The 18,585-nt window shown below is 34.7% G+C and overlaps 1 protein-coding gene across 3 annotated transcripts in view; it reads right to left on the bottom strand.

Moving 5' to 3' along the window:
• sona (sol narae) overlaps positions 1–18,585 on the bottom strand; it is a 516,598-nt gene that overhangs the window by 427,678 nt on the left and 70,335 nt on the right. The gene's annotated exons all lie outside the window — the stretch shown is intronic.

Here is an 18,585-nt window from a genome sequence, read left to right as displayed (position 1 = left end):
CACCAAGGAAATCAATTCGAATGAAACGTCAACTAGTGAACATTAAACTCCTTAACAATTCACTAAAATGCAAGCTGTTCACAAACCAAGTTTCCTTAACTTTTAATGAACAGTGAGTAATGCTTCATTATGGATGAGTAAGTGTGTTGAATGAATTTTTCATAACTATATCATAACCACAGCCTACTATATCGCAAATCATGTACCTGCTACATCATTCGCATGCGGGCCAACAATGAAGCAACGCGGTTACAAAATATAGAAAATAGAGGAAAATGTATTATTATTATTATTATTATTATTATTATTTTATTTTTTATTTACAAACTAGAAATTAGCAACAAAACTAAAGGATGCGAAATACTCTCTACAGCTCTACACGAAATAAAATATTTCTTCCAAGGATTTAGATTCTGGAAAAGTCCCCATAACACTTATAGCGTTCCCTCGTTGAATGGCAATACTAATTCTTTGGCGGAGGAAAGCCGTAGAGCGAGAGTCACCGTTAAGTACTGATAAATACTTGCCGATATCAGAAGTTAACAACTTCGCCTCGGAACACCATGGGCCCATAGATTCTACGGCGAAAACGACAAAATTATATCTATCCAGAACATCGAGATACTTATTGCGTTTAATTGTAACAGCAGATGCAGCGGCTGACCCAGCGAGTTTGGAAGTTTTGGGCAAATAAGAAGAAGCGAAGGTGTTATAACAAGTGGCATCCCATAAAAGTGATTTGCCTTTGGACCATGGTGTTAGAGTTAAGCCATCTGGACGTTTGCCATCGGAACGATATATGCCAATGGGTTCTAGGTTGGTAGGAAAACCAGCGGAAATTAGGGCCCTTTTAATGATGTCGTTAATCATGACGTGTCTGGAAAATCGTCCAGAATTTTTGAGGCAACTTAATCCATGGAGGCCAGAAGAATCGACATCTGCACCACAAATACATTTGTATGGAAAACAAATTTTAATGCCAAGCCTTAAGGCAATAGCAATCTTAAAGGACGTATTACAAATATTATTATTATTATTATTATATTTTCGCCATAATTGTAGCTATTGTAATTATTGCATTCCTGATTCCAGTGGTCACATCATTTGAAGAAGGATTATATACACAATAACTACAATTTAGGTATAGATGCCTAATATTCTTTAAACATATTATCGAGAATGAAAAAAAATTAATACTGTACTGTGAAGTAGGCAGAGCTGAAAGAAGGTAGAAACTTGATACTTAAAATGCTGTGTTAAGGAACTGTTTTCAAGGTAAACGTTCAATGTGTGCGTAAATTTGATTCCAATAAATGGAAGTTAATATACCAATTACATTTTGTTATGTTTGAATGTAGGTCTACATTGTTTATTAATTACTAATATTTCTTAGATATAAAGTTATAAAAATATAAATTTGTATGTTAAAATAAAATAAAATATGTACATTACCTAGTAGACTAGTTTCAGCTTCGTCTCAGCCGTTCTGATGATATTCTAACCTAGGATCAGTTTCTTATAAATTCTGAGTAGGCTTCGTGACGCGGTATCTTCCGTGAAATTTTGTGTCATTCAAATTTTCAAAACGATCATTTCTGAAATTGTGAACATTGTCTCCATCTGGCTCTTGATTTTCGAGCAGTTCCAGATGTAACAATTCTTCGTCGAAGCGTTCCGCCATTTTGTATTGGAACTAGAACCATTAAAAATTTAAAGACGGAAATTTCTATCACTAAACTAATGATAGCTTTACTGGTTCGTTAGAGCTAAAGATGCTTGATGACCTATAAAAATAATTTAATGAACCAGTAAATGAATTAATGAATCATTAAAAACTTAGTGAAGCTTGGTGAAATCAAAGTTTTTCGTCTGTAATTTGAGCCACTGAAGAAAACGAAAGAGGTAACAATTGAACAAATGCAATAATAATTTTCATTGGTACAATTATACAAGATGGATGTCCAAAGAAAGGTTAGATACTGAATTGCTTTAATTTTTATCTTCTTTTATTGACTGACATGGTACAAACAAGCTGGACACGTGATGCGCTCAAATGGTCCCATTAGCCAATCTAATCTAAACCTTTCCATTACTTGGCTACTATTATCAAAGACGAAGTTGTTGAACTGCAGGAAAGCCCATAACTGAACTGCGCTGTTTGAACAGCGTCGTTAAATACTGAAGTATTGAAGAAAATGTCTTCATTGTGTGTCGCCCAGAATCACTTTCGACCCGCGGTTGCTTAAGAAAACATGCTAATTTTGTTACCACGCATCACTCCAGAAAGTTTGTGCAGATGATTTCTGTACACTCTGTATACTGAACGATTATTTACAAAATTTAACAGAAATTTTGCCACTTAACACGACCTAGTTGGGTGCAAGATTTCGCTATCAGCTTAGAGAAAATGAAAACTACAGCCAATGCCGAGTTCGGGGATCAAACCGGTTACCTCCGGAACGCAAGTCACGCACGTCACCGCTCTGCCAACTATACGGTGCCGCCAGCATACAGAAAGACTCGATTTGCACCTGTGAGGTGCATCACACCGACTCTCTTTGACTTTCCTCTGGAACGACACATTCCGATCTTCCCAGCCGCACTGAATTATACACAAAGGTGTAAAAGCGTGTATTACAGTTGGCAGCAGTGTACACAGCCCTTAAGACGGAGGTTTGACGCTGCTAGGAGATATGGTCATGGGTTCCAATCCTTTACATTTGTGACCTCATTTGTAGCTTTTACTGGAGACTAACTTCAAATTATGCCAGTCCACTGTCATGTGTGCGTCTTGTATAATTTTAATTGGTCTTTTAACGTAACTCTATCAACTGCACGGTTATGTAGCTTCAAAAGAAATTGAAGAGGTGGATTCCAAAGTGTCCTAAGTCCATTTTGTAAGATTTTAACTTGCTTTATTCACGTTTTAATTTATCCTTTTCAAGCGTAGGGGACACTGTTGTATTTTTAGCATAGCTAGTGTACCTTTGAACATTTTTTTGTTTTGTTTTGTTTTGTTTTTTTTTTTTTAATTTTTGCTGTTACCTAGAGGACTCAAACTGAAGTAAGAGTAGATTGTAGAGAAAGCCGCTAAGTAGCTCTGGTCCTGGTGTCAGTTTGATTTACTGCAAAGTTTGAGTTCTGTAGATAAAAGAAGTTTTTTTTGTACCAAAAGTAGTTAAACATTTCGTTCATTGATTTATGTTTTCTAACACAAACCAGATTATATTTGTTAATATCTTTCAAGTACGATGTGTTCCTTTTGATGTGGTGAGTAATAACATATTTTAATTCTATGATTTATTCGAATCTCTAGTTTTGGGAGCCATATTTGTTTGAAAGTGCATCCTCTTGTATCTTTGAATAATTTCGAGGGAAAAATTGTTCCGGGCCGGGCGGTGGTTTTTTGTTGACGTACAGTGACGTGTATTATACAAATCAAGCTTTCAGGTATGAATAATTTATTTTTCCCTTGAAATTATGGGAAATGCGTGTTATTATTCGGTTGAGAAGCTCTTATCATCCAGTTTGCTGTCCAAAAATCTGAAAGTTAGAATTTATAAAACAGTTATATTACCTGTTCTTCTGTATGGTTGTGAAACTTGGACTCTCACTCTGAGAGAGGAACATAGGTTAAAGGTGTTTGAGAATAAGGTTCTTAGGAAAATATTTGGGGCTAAGCGGGATGAAGTTACAGGAGAATGGAGAAAGTTACACAACACAGAACTGCACGCATTGTATTCTTCACCTAACATAATTAGGAACATTAAATCCAGACGTTTGAGATGGGCAGGGCATGTAGCGCATATGGGCGAATCCAGAAATGCATATAGAGTGTTATTTGGGAGACCGGAGGGAAAAAGACCTTTGGGGAGGCCGAGGCGTAGATGGGAGGATAATATTAAAATGGATTTGAGGGAGGTGGGGTGTGATGATAGAGACTGGATTAATCTTGCTCAGGATAGGGACCGATGGCGGGCTTATGTGAGGGCGGCAATGAACCTTCGGGTTCCTTAAAAGCCATTTGTAAGTAAGTATTATTCAAATCAATTTTGCAGGAAGTTATACCTGAAAGCTTTATTTGCTCTAGTACCTTTGAACACAAAACGTGTTGTACTATGGAACATGTTCCAAAGTACAAGATACTATCGGTTTTTGTTTTTCTTTTATTTTAAGATCATGTCACTAAGTAAGTCTGGAGTTAAGAGGCCCCCAATTGATCCGGATTCCTTGAAGAAAGCTGTTGAAGCAGTTATTGCTCCTCCAGGAAATAAAATCTCAATCTGAGAAGCCTGCTCTGGTTTATGATGGAAAATACATTTTAAATATGATTGTCAGTTTTTACAGCTTATATTTCCACCTATATTCCATGTATTCAAACTTAAAAGAGAGTATGTTCCAAGGTACATGAACCTGTTGTACCTTTGAACACATTACATATCCCTCCATTTTTTTTTTTTTTTTTTCCATCCATAATAGATCTGTAAAACAGGAAAATACATGCAGGAAGTTTTAAAGGAATCTTCAATAATTATTTCAAGCATTTTTTAATTTAAAAAATTTCATTTCCCAAAATTGAAAAAAATTAAATGGAAAAGTTTTTAGAGGTACAACAGTCTCCCCTATATATAACTGTGTAAGTTTATTTAATAGACGTTATACGCAATCAAAGGTATTTTTCTTAAATTCCATGTAACTTTTTATGAGACTTGCCACTTCTCAAGCTCTCTCAAGTTTTCAGAAACCCAATATAATATACAGTAATCCTTAAGCTAGCATCTTGTTCTCTCTAGTGACCTTTCATCTGGTAATCATCATGTTAGATTATACCATTCAAACAATATTGCCCGATGTGAAGAAACTTTCACAAGCTAATGAGGCAGGCATGTGAACTGTACAGCGGGTCCATAAGCTTAGATCGACACCAATTTTCTTTTAAAGGGCAGAGCACACAGAATGAATGCGGTTCCTTGTGTATATCGCCATTTCGGCGGCCTTGGTGATTATAAAATCGTGACCTATTGAACAATCTACACCTGCTTCATACGCGCTATTAGGGAATGGTTACGTTTGTATGCATCTTATAGCTGAGGCTTGTTAAAGTTCTTCCTTATTCGGAATAAAGGACACAACGGGAAATAGATCTACAATAACTGAAATGCTATTAAAATCATAACGGATATATGGTGGAGAACATGATCGAATATTCGAGCACCGCTTCGGGCTTGGGTGTTTAATGTTGTCAGGTTGATAGTTATCCAGTGCCCGAGAACTTTGAACCAGCAAAAATAAGTGGCGTTTTAATGGCGCCTCTCAGCATCGCCACTGCTCGCAAAACCTTGTATTAAATAGAGGCTTTCACATAATATGTAGAGTAGAGTAACCGATCGAACGGCTAGTCTCTACCATTGACCGCCACAATAACTCAGATTGAAAAGTTTAGCTCAAAAACTATTGCAGCTATTCACATAAACCTGTCGGTGAAGTTAATGAGTCGTAATGACTGATGGGCTTGAGCCACATAGCATCACCACCCGGGTGCGCTGCCGGATGGCTGCGAAAATGGAATTAAGTTTCGATTCATAAACGCGGTATTTAACGAAACTAATATCAAATTGATATTATTTCAGTGTTTCGCATATGTTTAAACACACCTCGCAACTGGTTACGAGCGGCGAAGTATATTCGAGAGATGTAAATAAATGTTTGTGAATTGATCAAATAATTTAAATATAATCACGCGAGGAATAGAGCGTGTGAATAGAACAGGTAATATAACTGTTTTATAAATTCTACTGTAACTTTCAGCTTTTTTGAGAAGAGACTGGATGAGAAAAGCTTCTCAACCAAATAATAAAAGGCATTTTCCGTATTTACTCTGCGTTTAATTTCCTTGCGAGTGCCATTTATATTAGTTATTGTTACTCCAAGATATTTTTCAATTCTTCGGCCATTAATTTTCATTTTCTTTCCTTTTTAATAAAAAAAAACTTCTTCTTATACCTCAAAACATCTTGTAATTCTTCAAAACTTCTTAAAGTGTCTCGAAACTTCGTATAGCATTTGAAAACTTCTTATAGCGTCCATAAACTTCTTATACAATCTTGAAAGTTCTTACATCATTTTGAAACTTCGTACGTCATCTTGAAACTTCTCATAGAGTCTTAAAACTAACTATAGATTCTTCAAGCTTCCTACAGCACGTCATAAATTCATGTAGTGTCCTGAAACTTCTTATATCATTTCAAAACTTCTTATAGATTTCAATAACTTCTTATTTAGTTTAAATCTTCTTATAGAGTTTAAAACTTCTTACAGCACCTTACAACTTTTTATAGCATCTTAAAACATCTTGGTCCACACCTGTGGAGTAACGATCAGCGCGTCTGGCCGCGAAACCAGGTGGCCCGGGTTCGAATCCCGGTCGGGGCAAGTTACCTGATTGAGGTTTTTTTCGGGGTTTTCCCTCAACTCAATACGGGCAAATGCTGGGTAACTTTCGGTGCTGGACCCCGGACTCATTTCACCGGCATTATCACCTTCAGTTCATTCAGACGCTAAATAACCTAGATGTTGATACAGCGTCATAAAATAACCCAATAAAATAAAAAATAAATGAAACATCTTATTGCACTTAAAACATTTTATTGCATCTTAAAACACGTTATGGCATCTTAAAACTTATTATAGCATCTTAAAATTAATTATAGCATCTTAAAACTTCTTATAGCACCTTAAAACTTTTTATAGCTTATTAAACATCTTATTGCATCTTAAAACGCCTTATTGCATCTTAAAACACCTTATTGCATCTTAAAACACCTTATTGCATCTTAGAAACACCTTATTGCATCTTAAAACACCTTATTGCATCTTAAAACACCTTATTGCATCTTAAAACTTCTTATAGCACCTTAAAACTTTGTATAGCTTATTAAACATCTTATTGCATCTTAAAACACCTTATTGCATCTTAAAACACATTATTGCACCTTAAAACTTCTTGTAGCACCTTAAAACCTTTTTTAATAGCATATTAAAACACCTTATTGCATCTTAAAACACCTTAGTGCATCTTAAAACATCTTATTGCATCTTAAAATACCTTATTGCATCTTAAAACTTCTTATTGCATCTTAAAACATCTTATTGCATCTTAAAACTTCTTATAGCACCTTAAAACTTTTTATAGCATATTAAAACACCTTATTGTATCTTAAAACATCTTATTGCATCTTAAAACATCTTATTGCATCTTAAAACTTCTTATAGCACCTTAAAACTTTTTATAGCATCTTAAAATATCTTATTGCATCTTACAACACCTTATTGCATCTTAAAACATCTTATTGCGTCTTAAAATACCTTATTGCAACTTAAAACTTCTTATTGCATCTTAAAACTTCTTATAGCACCTTAAAACTTTTTATAGCATCTTAAAACACCTTATTGCATCTTAAAACTTCTTATTGCATCTTAAAACTTCTTATAGCACCTAAAAACTTCTTATAGCATCTTAAAACTTCTTATAGCATCTTAAAACTTTTTATAGCATCTTAAAACATCTTATTGTATCTTAAAACATCTTATTGCATCTCAAAACTTCTTATAGCACCTTAAAACTTTTTATAGCATCTTAAAACATCTTATTGCATCTTACAACACCTTATTGCATCTTAAAACATCTTATTGCATCTTAAAATACCTTATTGCAACTTAAAACTTCATATTGCATCTTAAAACTTCTTATAGCACCTTAAAACTTTTTATAGCATCTTAAAACACCTTATTGCATCTTAAAACTTCTTATTGCATCTTAAAACTTCTTATAGCACCTAAAAACTTCTTATAGCATCTTAAAACTTCTTATAGCATCTTAAAACTTTTTATAGCATCTTAAAACATCTTATTGCATCTTAAAACTTCTTATAGCACCTTAAAACTTTTTATAGCATCTTAAAACATCTTATTGCATCTTAAAACACCTTATTGCATCTTAAAACTTCTTATTGCATCTTAAAACTTCTTATAACACCTTAAAACTTTTTATAACATCTTAAAACTTGTTATAGCATCTTAAAATTTCTTATAGCATTTTAAAACTTTATATGGCATCTCAAAACTTCTTATTGCATCTTAATTAAAAGAAAATGTCAATAAAAATTAATACCTAAAGTTTGAATTCAGACCTAAAAGAGAAACTAGGGAATCATTCTGACAATGAGAAGTATAGTAGAAAAAATATTATATTTTAGGAATATGTATGTACGTTCTATTTGAAAACATTGAGAAAGCCTTTGATAGTTTAGATTGGAAGCAATTGTTCAGTTGTATGAAGAACTTTGGAATTGATTGGAGAGACAGGAAATTAATTCTAGATCTGTACAAAGCACAGAATTCAGTAATTAATATAAATGTTAATTTAAGGAGAGTAAAATTAAGAAGTGGCGTAAGGCATAGATACTCCATGTCAGTTTAATTATATATTTTCAGTTATGCATAACTGTCGGTCGTCCTGGGATAGAAACCCGCACCGATATACTCGTATTTACCAAGCGAGATATTACGTAATATTGTTAACAGAGAACACGATTCGTTTCACAGTTTGGTGTGTAAGTCGTGTAATTAGTGACAAAAATCTGAAATATGATATAGAATGGTAGGTTACTGTAGCAATAATTGCACGCAGACAAAAGAGCGTTTAGTGCGGACCAAGGTTGTATACTCACCGTCTGTTCTACTCTACAATTACCATGGTAATTGTGACATCTAATCCTCGAGGGATATGGATTTCTACGCTTATATTTTCGGCCTTCTGTCCGTATGAAAATGAGGGATCTATGACGTAACCGCATTCCTCCGGCAAACTTCTATATTATTGGCCGATATTGATAATTTCATTAGACAGTTACCCTGACACAAAATATGTGAAAAATTACTTCATACTGTGATCATATTTGTCACGAATTCTTCAAAGAAGGACCAATCATTCCAAGCTACTTTACAGATACATTCTTGCGCATATCAAGGTCGGACTGCGTTTATGCATGTCCCCTGTTATTAGATATTGCCGTGGTGTATGCAGTAGCTGAAGTATGGATTTAATGTTGGGCTGAAGCCAAGATCATGAGTTGTTACACAGAACGAACCGTAAGTATTGTAATTAATTTCAAGGGATTATTCTTTAAGACATTTCAAACAAAAAAGTTTAATACAATTTTGCTCGTTTTTGCTTTCTTATCGAGATGAAAATTTTTTTATGTCAAACAAATTATATATTAAACAAATTTTTATTCTAATATTATTTTAACCACGAATCCTCTCCAAATTAATAAAAAAATTGTGTTGGATTTATAGTTTGCGTTTAAACATATTAAACACTTTTTAATCTGCACACTCTCAATTTTATTTTATTTTTGTCTGTATTGGAATTCCCTCCTGAGCACGAGTCTAAAGGGTGTTATTCATAGACATTTCGCTAGCCCGCGCTACGAGCGTGCTAAACTAGCCCCGGCTATCGACTGATTACTTGTACAGGATTCATATCATACATCATATCATATCATATATTATATCATATATCATATCATATCAAATATCATATCATATCATATCATATCATATCATATCATATCATATATCATATTATATATCATATCATATCATATCATATATCATATCATATATCATATCATATATCATATCATATATCATATAATATCATATATCATATCATATCATATCATATATCATATCATATATCATATCATATGATATCATATCATATCGCTAACACTGGTTTATGAATACGAAAAACGTTAGTTCGCTGATCATCCATCGGAAGCCCGAACTAAGCTTGTCTATGAATATGGCCCTTACTCATTCAGGAGTGGGCTAGTTTATCTTACATTGTATTAAGTTGTATTAATTTCAGACTTACCAGCAATAAATAGTTAAATAAATAAATAAAGAAAGAAACAAAGAAAGAAAGAAAGAAAGACAGAAATAAAGAAATATCATCGAGTGTTTTGGGAAAGCCATTGTTTTAATACCCAATATGTTAAGTCAATTTAATAGAGCAGTGTATTATGATAATTAATGATTGAAAGAATTTATTTTTGCCCTTTAAATGTGCAGAAATTTAATCTGAACAAATATAGCTTTTCGTTCTGAAAAGGAATTTTTAAAATGTTACATTTGTTCGGGTCAAATGTCTGTATATTTAGAGGACACAACTGAAATTATTTCAATCATGTATTATCATAATAGAATCTCTCTTAAATGGGGCGAGCATATTGGAAATTAAATCGATGGCTTTCCCAAAACACGCTATGAATTATTTCATATAAAACAATTTTTATCTCGAAAAGGAAGCAAAAACGAGCAAAATTGTATTAAACTATTTTCTTTGAAATATCTCAAACAATAACCCCCTGAAATTAATGACATTACTTCCTCTTTATGTGTTGCTCTGGTAGTAGATTTTAACCGTTATCAAAGTGATGGCTTGTCTTGTCACAGAAATTTTGCGTCGTGTTGGGATTAGTTGTCTTGTTTATTTAGTATGTAATCTTACGTTATGCTAACCAAATGACAAGGGATTTGCTCGACTTTTTAATATCTTGTTGTACAGAATTCTTACACGAATGGGGACAGAATGGACAAAAGAATCCAAGCTTTAGGCTTTCAAAGTAGATTATGATTATAGTCATTATTATTATTATTATTATTATTATTATTATTATTATTATCTTTAAGAAATGTAGCGGCTAGAAAAGAGCTTAAACACTAGATGAATACTGTAGAATCCCTCTTATCCGGCACCAAAGGGACCAGGCTAGTTCAGGATGCGAGATTTTGCCGGATAATTGAATAAATACAGATATATACAAAAAAGAAATTTCGTATTACATGGTGCAGTCATGTGAAAGTTATTTCTCTATCACTTGCTCATAACTGAATAAACATAAAAACTGTGTGGATTTCCCTTATTAAAACACATCACACAATACAAATAATACACTAATTTAATGTTCGAATATTCACTGAAAATTGAAGTTCGTGCGAACTTACTAATGTGGCAACACTGACGGCTCTAACATAGTTAAATAAACATAAAAGCTCTGTGGATTTTCTTTATTAAAACACATCACATACACAAATTAATACACTAATTTTTGGTTCGAATATTTACTGAAAACGACAGTTTGTGCGAACTTCCTATTGTGGAAACACTGACGATTCGAAAATAATTAAATAAACAACATAAAAACTGTGTGTTTTCTTTAATAAAACTCATGACACAACACAAATAATACACTAATTTTAGGTTCGAATATTTACTGAAAACGAAAGTTCGTGCGAACGTCCTATGTGGCAACACTGACGGCCCGAACATAATTAATAAACATAAAAACTGTGTGGAGTTTCTTTTTTAAAACACATCACACAACACAAATAATACCGTAATTTTAGATTCGAATATTTACTGAAAATTGAAGTTCCTGCGAACTTCCTGTGTGGCAACACTGACGGCCCGAACATAGCTGTGTGGATTTTCTTTATTATAACACATCACACAACACAAATAACACACTAATTTTAGGTTCGAATATTCACTGAAAATGAAAGTTCGTGCGAGCTTCCTAATGTGGCAACACTGACGGCCCAGACTGTGGCAATGTGGCAGATTTAATTTCTTTTTTTTTTTTGGCCCAGCCAAAAGTGCCGTTGTTTTGGTATTGCCGGTTGTTTGGGTGCCGGTTACGAGGGATTTTACTGTATTAATGTAGGTACTACATTCAGTAGAACCTCTATTATCCGTGGTAATGAAGGGGGCAGACTGAACGGTTAATCGAAAAAGTCGGATAATCCATACCATGAAAGATTTTCGTAAATTTAGTGAATAATATTTACATTTTCGTAATTTCCTCCATAGTCCATAGGTAGTGGACCAAAAGTTGAGTAATTTAAGTCTGGTTGTCAAAAACGGGGTTTTAGGAGCCAAGGAAACTCCTTGTAATGGCTGTTTATGGAAATATATGAGTAGTGAAGGTCTCGTGTTGTAGATGTACATACTTTATACACTCCAATCTCGTATTCTGATGCGAGATGAGTCACAGTTTATTTTTCCTCAAACCACTCAATTATCTACACTTTTTCGATACTTAGCATAACAAGATTTATTTTGGCACCTGTAGAAGACATTTTATGTAGAAGTTATACAGATGTTCGAACAGTAGACCATACTGTGTAAGGTAAAAGTCTTGTAAGTGCCATCTCTTGAAAAAATAACGTGCTAATACAATGTACAGTAACGTACTTCATGTATTTCTGCAGAAAAAAGCGAGAGAAAGATAGACGGATAATCCACCAATCGGTTAATAGAGTGACGGATAATCGGGGTTCTACTGCATGTTTGAATCCTTGATAGAACACTCGTAAATATTGTGACTTCCGTTATATTACGTGATTTTCAAGTGACATGCTAACTCCAAGCCACAGGAGTGTCACGTAGTGTCAGTGGAGAAATGTAGAAGTTCAATTTCAATGGAGAAAATATATAACTTATATGAAACGAAACCAATTACTTACAACATTTTTAAATTTCATAAAATCACACTTAAATTACAATATTTTGCCTATTTGTCAGTAATTTTTATATACTATTGGACGTATATTTTTTTAATTTTCTATATCTATGAATCAATTCATTTCCAAAGTATTTTCCTATACTTGAAATATGAGAATTTGGCATGGAATAAAGTTACTAGGAACTAAAAAAGAACTTGTAATTCAAACTTTCTTGTGCGAATTTCTTCGCTTGTATCTTGTTTCGTGGAGAACCTCTGGTAGAGGATGCATGGATTTGGATGCCTTCCAAATAGAAATGCCGATGTCCTATATTCCCGGAGCCGAAATGTTGATCTCACATTTGATTTGCATTACAATGCTTTGGCTGACAATTGTTTATCGAGAACGTGATGCTGTATGCACGCACGCCGTGTAAATTGTGCATAGTTTACTAGGCGAACAATAGGATTTCAGTCTTATCAGGACAAGTCACTTATTGCATCTTGGAAAACGTTACCCCTCTAATCCATATTTTTTTAAAAATCAATATTATTATTTTTTTATCATCATCACTGAAAGATGAAGCGCTACGACTTTTCTTGCCAGCTACAACAACAGGCAGCAGACGACATGACTTATTCAGCCGCTTAATTTTCAGCGACGAAGCGACATTCCATACGAGTGGGAAAATTAACAAGCACAACTGTCGTGTTTTGGGTACACAGAAACCTCACAGAATCATTGAACATGAGCGTGATTCACCAAAGGTGAATGTTTTCTGCGCGTTGTCACAACGAAAACTGTACGGACCTTTCTTCTTCATTGAGGCTACTGTGACTGGACATTCATATCTGGACATGCTGGAGCAATGGTTGGTGCCTCAACTTAGACAAGATCTCGATGACGATTTCATCTTTCAGCAAGATGGGGCTCCGCCACATTTCCACAATGCAGTTCGTGCTTACCTGAATACGAAGATGTCTGATCGTTGGATAGGACGTGCTGGAGTAAGGGACAGATGTTTCATGACATGGCCACCAAGGTCACCCGATATGACTGCATGTGATTTTTTTCTCTGGGGGTAACTAAAGGACCGTGTGTTTGTACCGCCTTTTCCACGTGATTTAGAGGAACTAAAAACCAGAATTCGAGAAGCTGCCGCCACGGTCACAGAGGATATGTTGAAAAGGGTATGGGAAGAGTTTGATTATCGTTTGGACATCTGCCGAGTCACTCGTGGTTCACACATTGAATCTCTGTAAGGTGTAAAACGAACTTTGACAGTTTGACTTTAAACTGACGTGTGTTTGAAAGTGCTATCATTAGTAGTTTTTGTGTAATAAAATATTGAAAGTGTTACCGGACTTTTGATATGTCCTGTAAGTACTTTATCACTAGCTGCTTAAATGATCCATAAGAGTAGAAATTCAGTCGCAGATTTCACTGTTGGCCCGAGGACATGTAAGAGGGATTAGCGTTGCTCGTCTCACAGCTCTTTTTGTTGCTGCCGACTCAGGTTGTTGGCCAACAAGATGACGTCACCGCAAGGACAACATGACAATATCCTTTGACAGGCGATGCTTTGGCACAAATTGGTCTCTGCATTTTAGAAACTGGTGCTTCTTAACATGCCATACGCGTTTGGCGTGGGATTCATATCGCAGTACCATGACAACGAAAGTCAATTTTTTGGCTTGAATTTTTAGAATACCTATAGCCGCTATAAGCAAATAAAGTCTCAACTTTCTTTTGCCTTATGAAGAAGAGGGACCTACTAAAGCATAGAGGAATAAATACGAAGTTGACAAGGTGCGCGATGCTTGACCTTAAAGAAACAGAATTAGTCACTGGAAAATGCTTTTAGACGACTCGACTGCAGTAGGCCTGTTATTGTTGTGGCTAGGAAAGAGAGGGGGCACAAAATAAACAGTAGTTGGCATGCATAGATGAAGACTGGAACTTCACCTTGCGGCATTAAGCAATTTTGCCGTTCCGTTTTCATCTCGTGCTAGAATTTTGAACCACTAATACATGTTCATATATAGAGACAGAAATCACTACCTGTGTGATAAAATAAAGAACAAATCGTCGTTGTTCCTGCACTAACTCCTATGTGACATATTTTTCGATTTTCAGATTTTTGCTCTGTTAAATAACTTAAATAGTGATACAGAAAATAATAAAATCTCATGTATGTAATTGTATTTCTTTCTTTCGAAAATGTAAGAATTCACAATCCCCTATGTACGGCTGCCATAGGATGAATAAATGTGCTTATTTTTATTTCTACTGTGTACATTTTTTATTGAATTGCCGGCTTCTGTTTTTATGTGATTCGTATTTGATTCTGACAACATTAATATGTATTCCACTATGTTTATTTTTATTTTATGAGGTAAATTTTTTGTAACTACTTCTTTTGATCTCATTATGTACCTAAATTGTTTCAGTATGTAATTACTTAATTCCGATCCAGTTGTATGTTCAACTATGTAAGCAAGTTTTAATCCTGGTTGAGTGTAAGAGAAGGCCTTACGGCCTTAACTCTCCCAGGTTAAATAAAGCCATTATTATCATTATTATTATATTATTATTATTACTATTATTATGTCTACTACACATTGCGAATTATATAAATTTGAATTTACAATTTTTCATTATTTATAAAATCCACACATGACTTTTTCAACTTAATACTAGAACTATTAGAATTGACAAGATTAGGATATTTATATATTCTTGGGCCTAAATTACTACTATGCTTAAATACTGTAGCTGTGTTGCATTTTGGTTCAAACAATCTTAAAGAATTCATACTTTTTGTTTCATAACTATGAGAATACAATTCAAAATCATTTTGATTTTTATATAGGAATTTTATTAATACAGTATAATAAATTTGTCTGATTTTAAGAACATTAAAGTCTAAAAACAATGTTTGTGATGGAAAATAAATGGGTTTATGAAGATATACAGTATTTTAATCATTTTCTTCTGTAGTAAATAAAGTGAATTAATCTTGATTTTAAATTTTTATTAGAATAGAATAGAATAAAGAAATATACAGAATTAAGAAATATAATTACAAAACAAACAAAGAGAAATACAAATAAAATAATACAAGCAATATAAAAAGAAGATACAGTAGTATTAACAAAATTTGAGACCGAATGAGCAGCGCTCGTGCTCGGTCGCAGTTCAGATATAATATTAAAATAAATAATAATAATAATAATATAAATAAATAAGTAAAATAAAATAGGAACTAAAATATAATTACAGCGGCAATGGAATTATATAATATAATATTAACACTAGAGAAGAATAATATCGCACGTGAAAAGTAGGACTAATATATATTTCAAAATTATAGAATACAAATATAATATAGGTTGATTAATTCATACACATAGGCTATAAATTTATTTAATCAAATTGAAGATATTAACACGTTTCTAATTTTCTTGTTATATGTTAGTGGGTTACATATTAGAAGTTCTGGGTGTAATTTAGTTAAAGCATTGTACAACCGAGGGCCAAAATTAATGCTATGCTTTAGACCAGCAGATGTGAGACATTTAGGTTCTACTAATGTTGAATTAATATTTCGCGCAGTTAATGTAGCGTCGTTAAATAACCGATTAAAATGAAGTGAGCCAAAAAAATAAGTCCTCAAATTCCTAAAAATTAAATCCGAAACACTCTGTATATGCTGGGTCTCTTATTAAGACTTGAGTTTTGTTTAATGGTTTTAGGCGGCTTAAGCTTCGTATAATGTCGCAGTCGATATTTAGCCTGGAGGGAAGTAGTTAGGCATACAGATTGTCGTTAAGTTCAGGTATATAACCTTAAAATAGGCCACGATCGAGATCTGTCACTTTCTCGAGTCATCATCATTGATGGCGGCCGTTAACCTCATGAAGATACAAAAAATGATGTGAGAACTTGCCGATCTGCCAATCTCTTTTATAGCTCCACTCCACTCCGCTGCGGCATCAAGGTCTGCAGCTCTGTCACAGGAAATGCACTTGAAGCAGCCTAAACGCACTGCTCGGGCTGATTAGCTTATCATTTTTAAATCTCATTTGCCAGGAAACGATACTTCAAAGAAGACCTTGCTTCACCAGCAACAGGCTAGGAATTGGAAAATCAGGCCTTGAATTAAAGCTAACGTTTTACAAATGGCTTTTAAGGAACCCGCAGGTTCATTGCCGCCCTCACATAAGCCCGCCATCGGTGCAAGATTAATCCAGTCTCCATCATCATATCCCACCTCCATCAAATCCATTTTAATATTATCCTCCCATCTACGTCTCGGCCTCCCCAAAGGTATTTTTCTCTCCGGCCTTCTAACTAATACTCTATGCATTTCTGGATTCGCTTATACGTGCTACATGCCCTACCTATCTCAAACGTCTGGATTTAATGTTCCTAATTGTGCCAGGTGAAGAATACAATGCGTGCAGTTCTGCGTTGTGTAACTTCCTCCATTCTCCTGTAACTTCATCCCTCTTACAAGCAAACGTTCTGATGGGGGCAGATAAAAAAGTTAAATTTTTTTTCTTCCACCATGTTAATAATATCAAAAGAAGTGCTTATACAAATTTTGGCCATTCGACCGCAATTATGAGAGCCGTAAAAAATAAGTTCGCAAGGGGCCGCTAACAGAAAAAAAAACACAATTTCATTGGACAAATTTATTGGAACGGACACAGCAATTGTTGAGCTATTTTTCAACATATTTTACATCGGAATTGAGACATTTCTCATATCATGGGATCGACAGAAAGAGGTGCAGACACAGTCAAACGTTGGTTCCGATCTGAGGCGGTTTACTTCTACGACACAAAAATTGATCCAATGGTATGACAAACGTCTCAGTTCCAGTGGGGGATATGTTGACAAATAGCGCAACAATTTCTGTATCTGTTTCAATAAATATTTCCATGCAATTGTGTTTTTTTCTATAAACGGCCCCAGGGAAAATCACTTTCTGGACGGCCTCGTAATTGCGGTCGAGTGACCAAAATTTGTATAAGCACTTCTTTTGACATTATTAACATGGTGGAAGAAAAAAACTTAACTTTTTTATCTGCCCCTATCAGAACGTTTGCTTGTTAGCCCCAAATATTTCCCTAGGAACCTTATTCTCAAACACCCTTAATCTCTGTTCCTCTCTCAAAATGAGAGTCCAAGTTTCACAACCATACAAAACAATCGGTAATATGACTGTTTTATAAATTCTAACTTTAATAATTTGTAAGTGACGTTAAGAGGACTAAAGACCTTTAACGATACCAAAGGGAAAATACTGAACGACAATAATGGCATTTCAAAGAAGTGGAGGTATGGCAATGATCTTGTAAGTCGTGCGCTGGTTTATAAGTGGTAGTTAAGAGGATTAGAGACCTCAGCGGTACCGAAGGGAAAATACTGAATGACATCTCAAAGAAGTGGGGGTATGGCTTTTATATTTATAAAGTATAGCGAGGAACAATATTAACTTTTACCACCTAAAATTCCGGGCTCTAATTATACTTAGGGTCTCTGCACTTACATCTTATATTATAATCACATATAAAGTATAGTACAGTATACTATACTCTCAGGACTCAGGACGATAATATATGTGAAGGCAAGTCGGCAATGAGAACTTCGCTACCACAAGACGGGACGAGGTGTTGTGAAGGAGAAACGAATATGTTTTGTTTCTCTGCCAAAAGGTCGTATGAAGGCACTCGAGTACGAGGAAGTGGGGCCGGCATGAAAGTGAAATCACTCCACGCCCGCTGCCACGGAGTCCCCGGGAGTCTCGCAACCCGCGAGGAATCGCGAAAAGAAAGTAAACGCGGGCCACGCGCAACGGCGCAACGCACTGCTTGTTTCGAACTATGCACCGCCCGCCAGCCCGCCGTGTACTGTTGTTACATAAAGAGTGCTCTTCGATGTTGTCATGGCGACTATCTACTACATGAAGTATCACTCTTCGACGTTGTCATGGCAACTACAGCA

Source organism: Periplaneta americana, chromosome 3, assembly GCF_040183065.1.
Source record: "Periplaneta americana isolate PAMFEO1 chromosome 3, P.americana_PAMFEO1_priV1, whole genome shotgun sequence".
Lineage (NCBI taxonomy): Eukaryota > Metazoa > Arthropoda > Insecta > Blattodea > Blattidae > Periplaneta > Periplaneta americana.
Note: the sequence above shows the minus strand (reverse complement) of the source record. Positions and strands in the feature narration are given on the sequence as shown.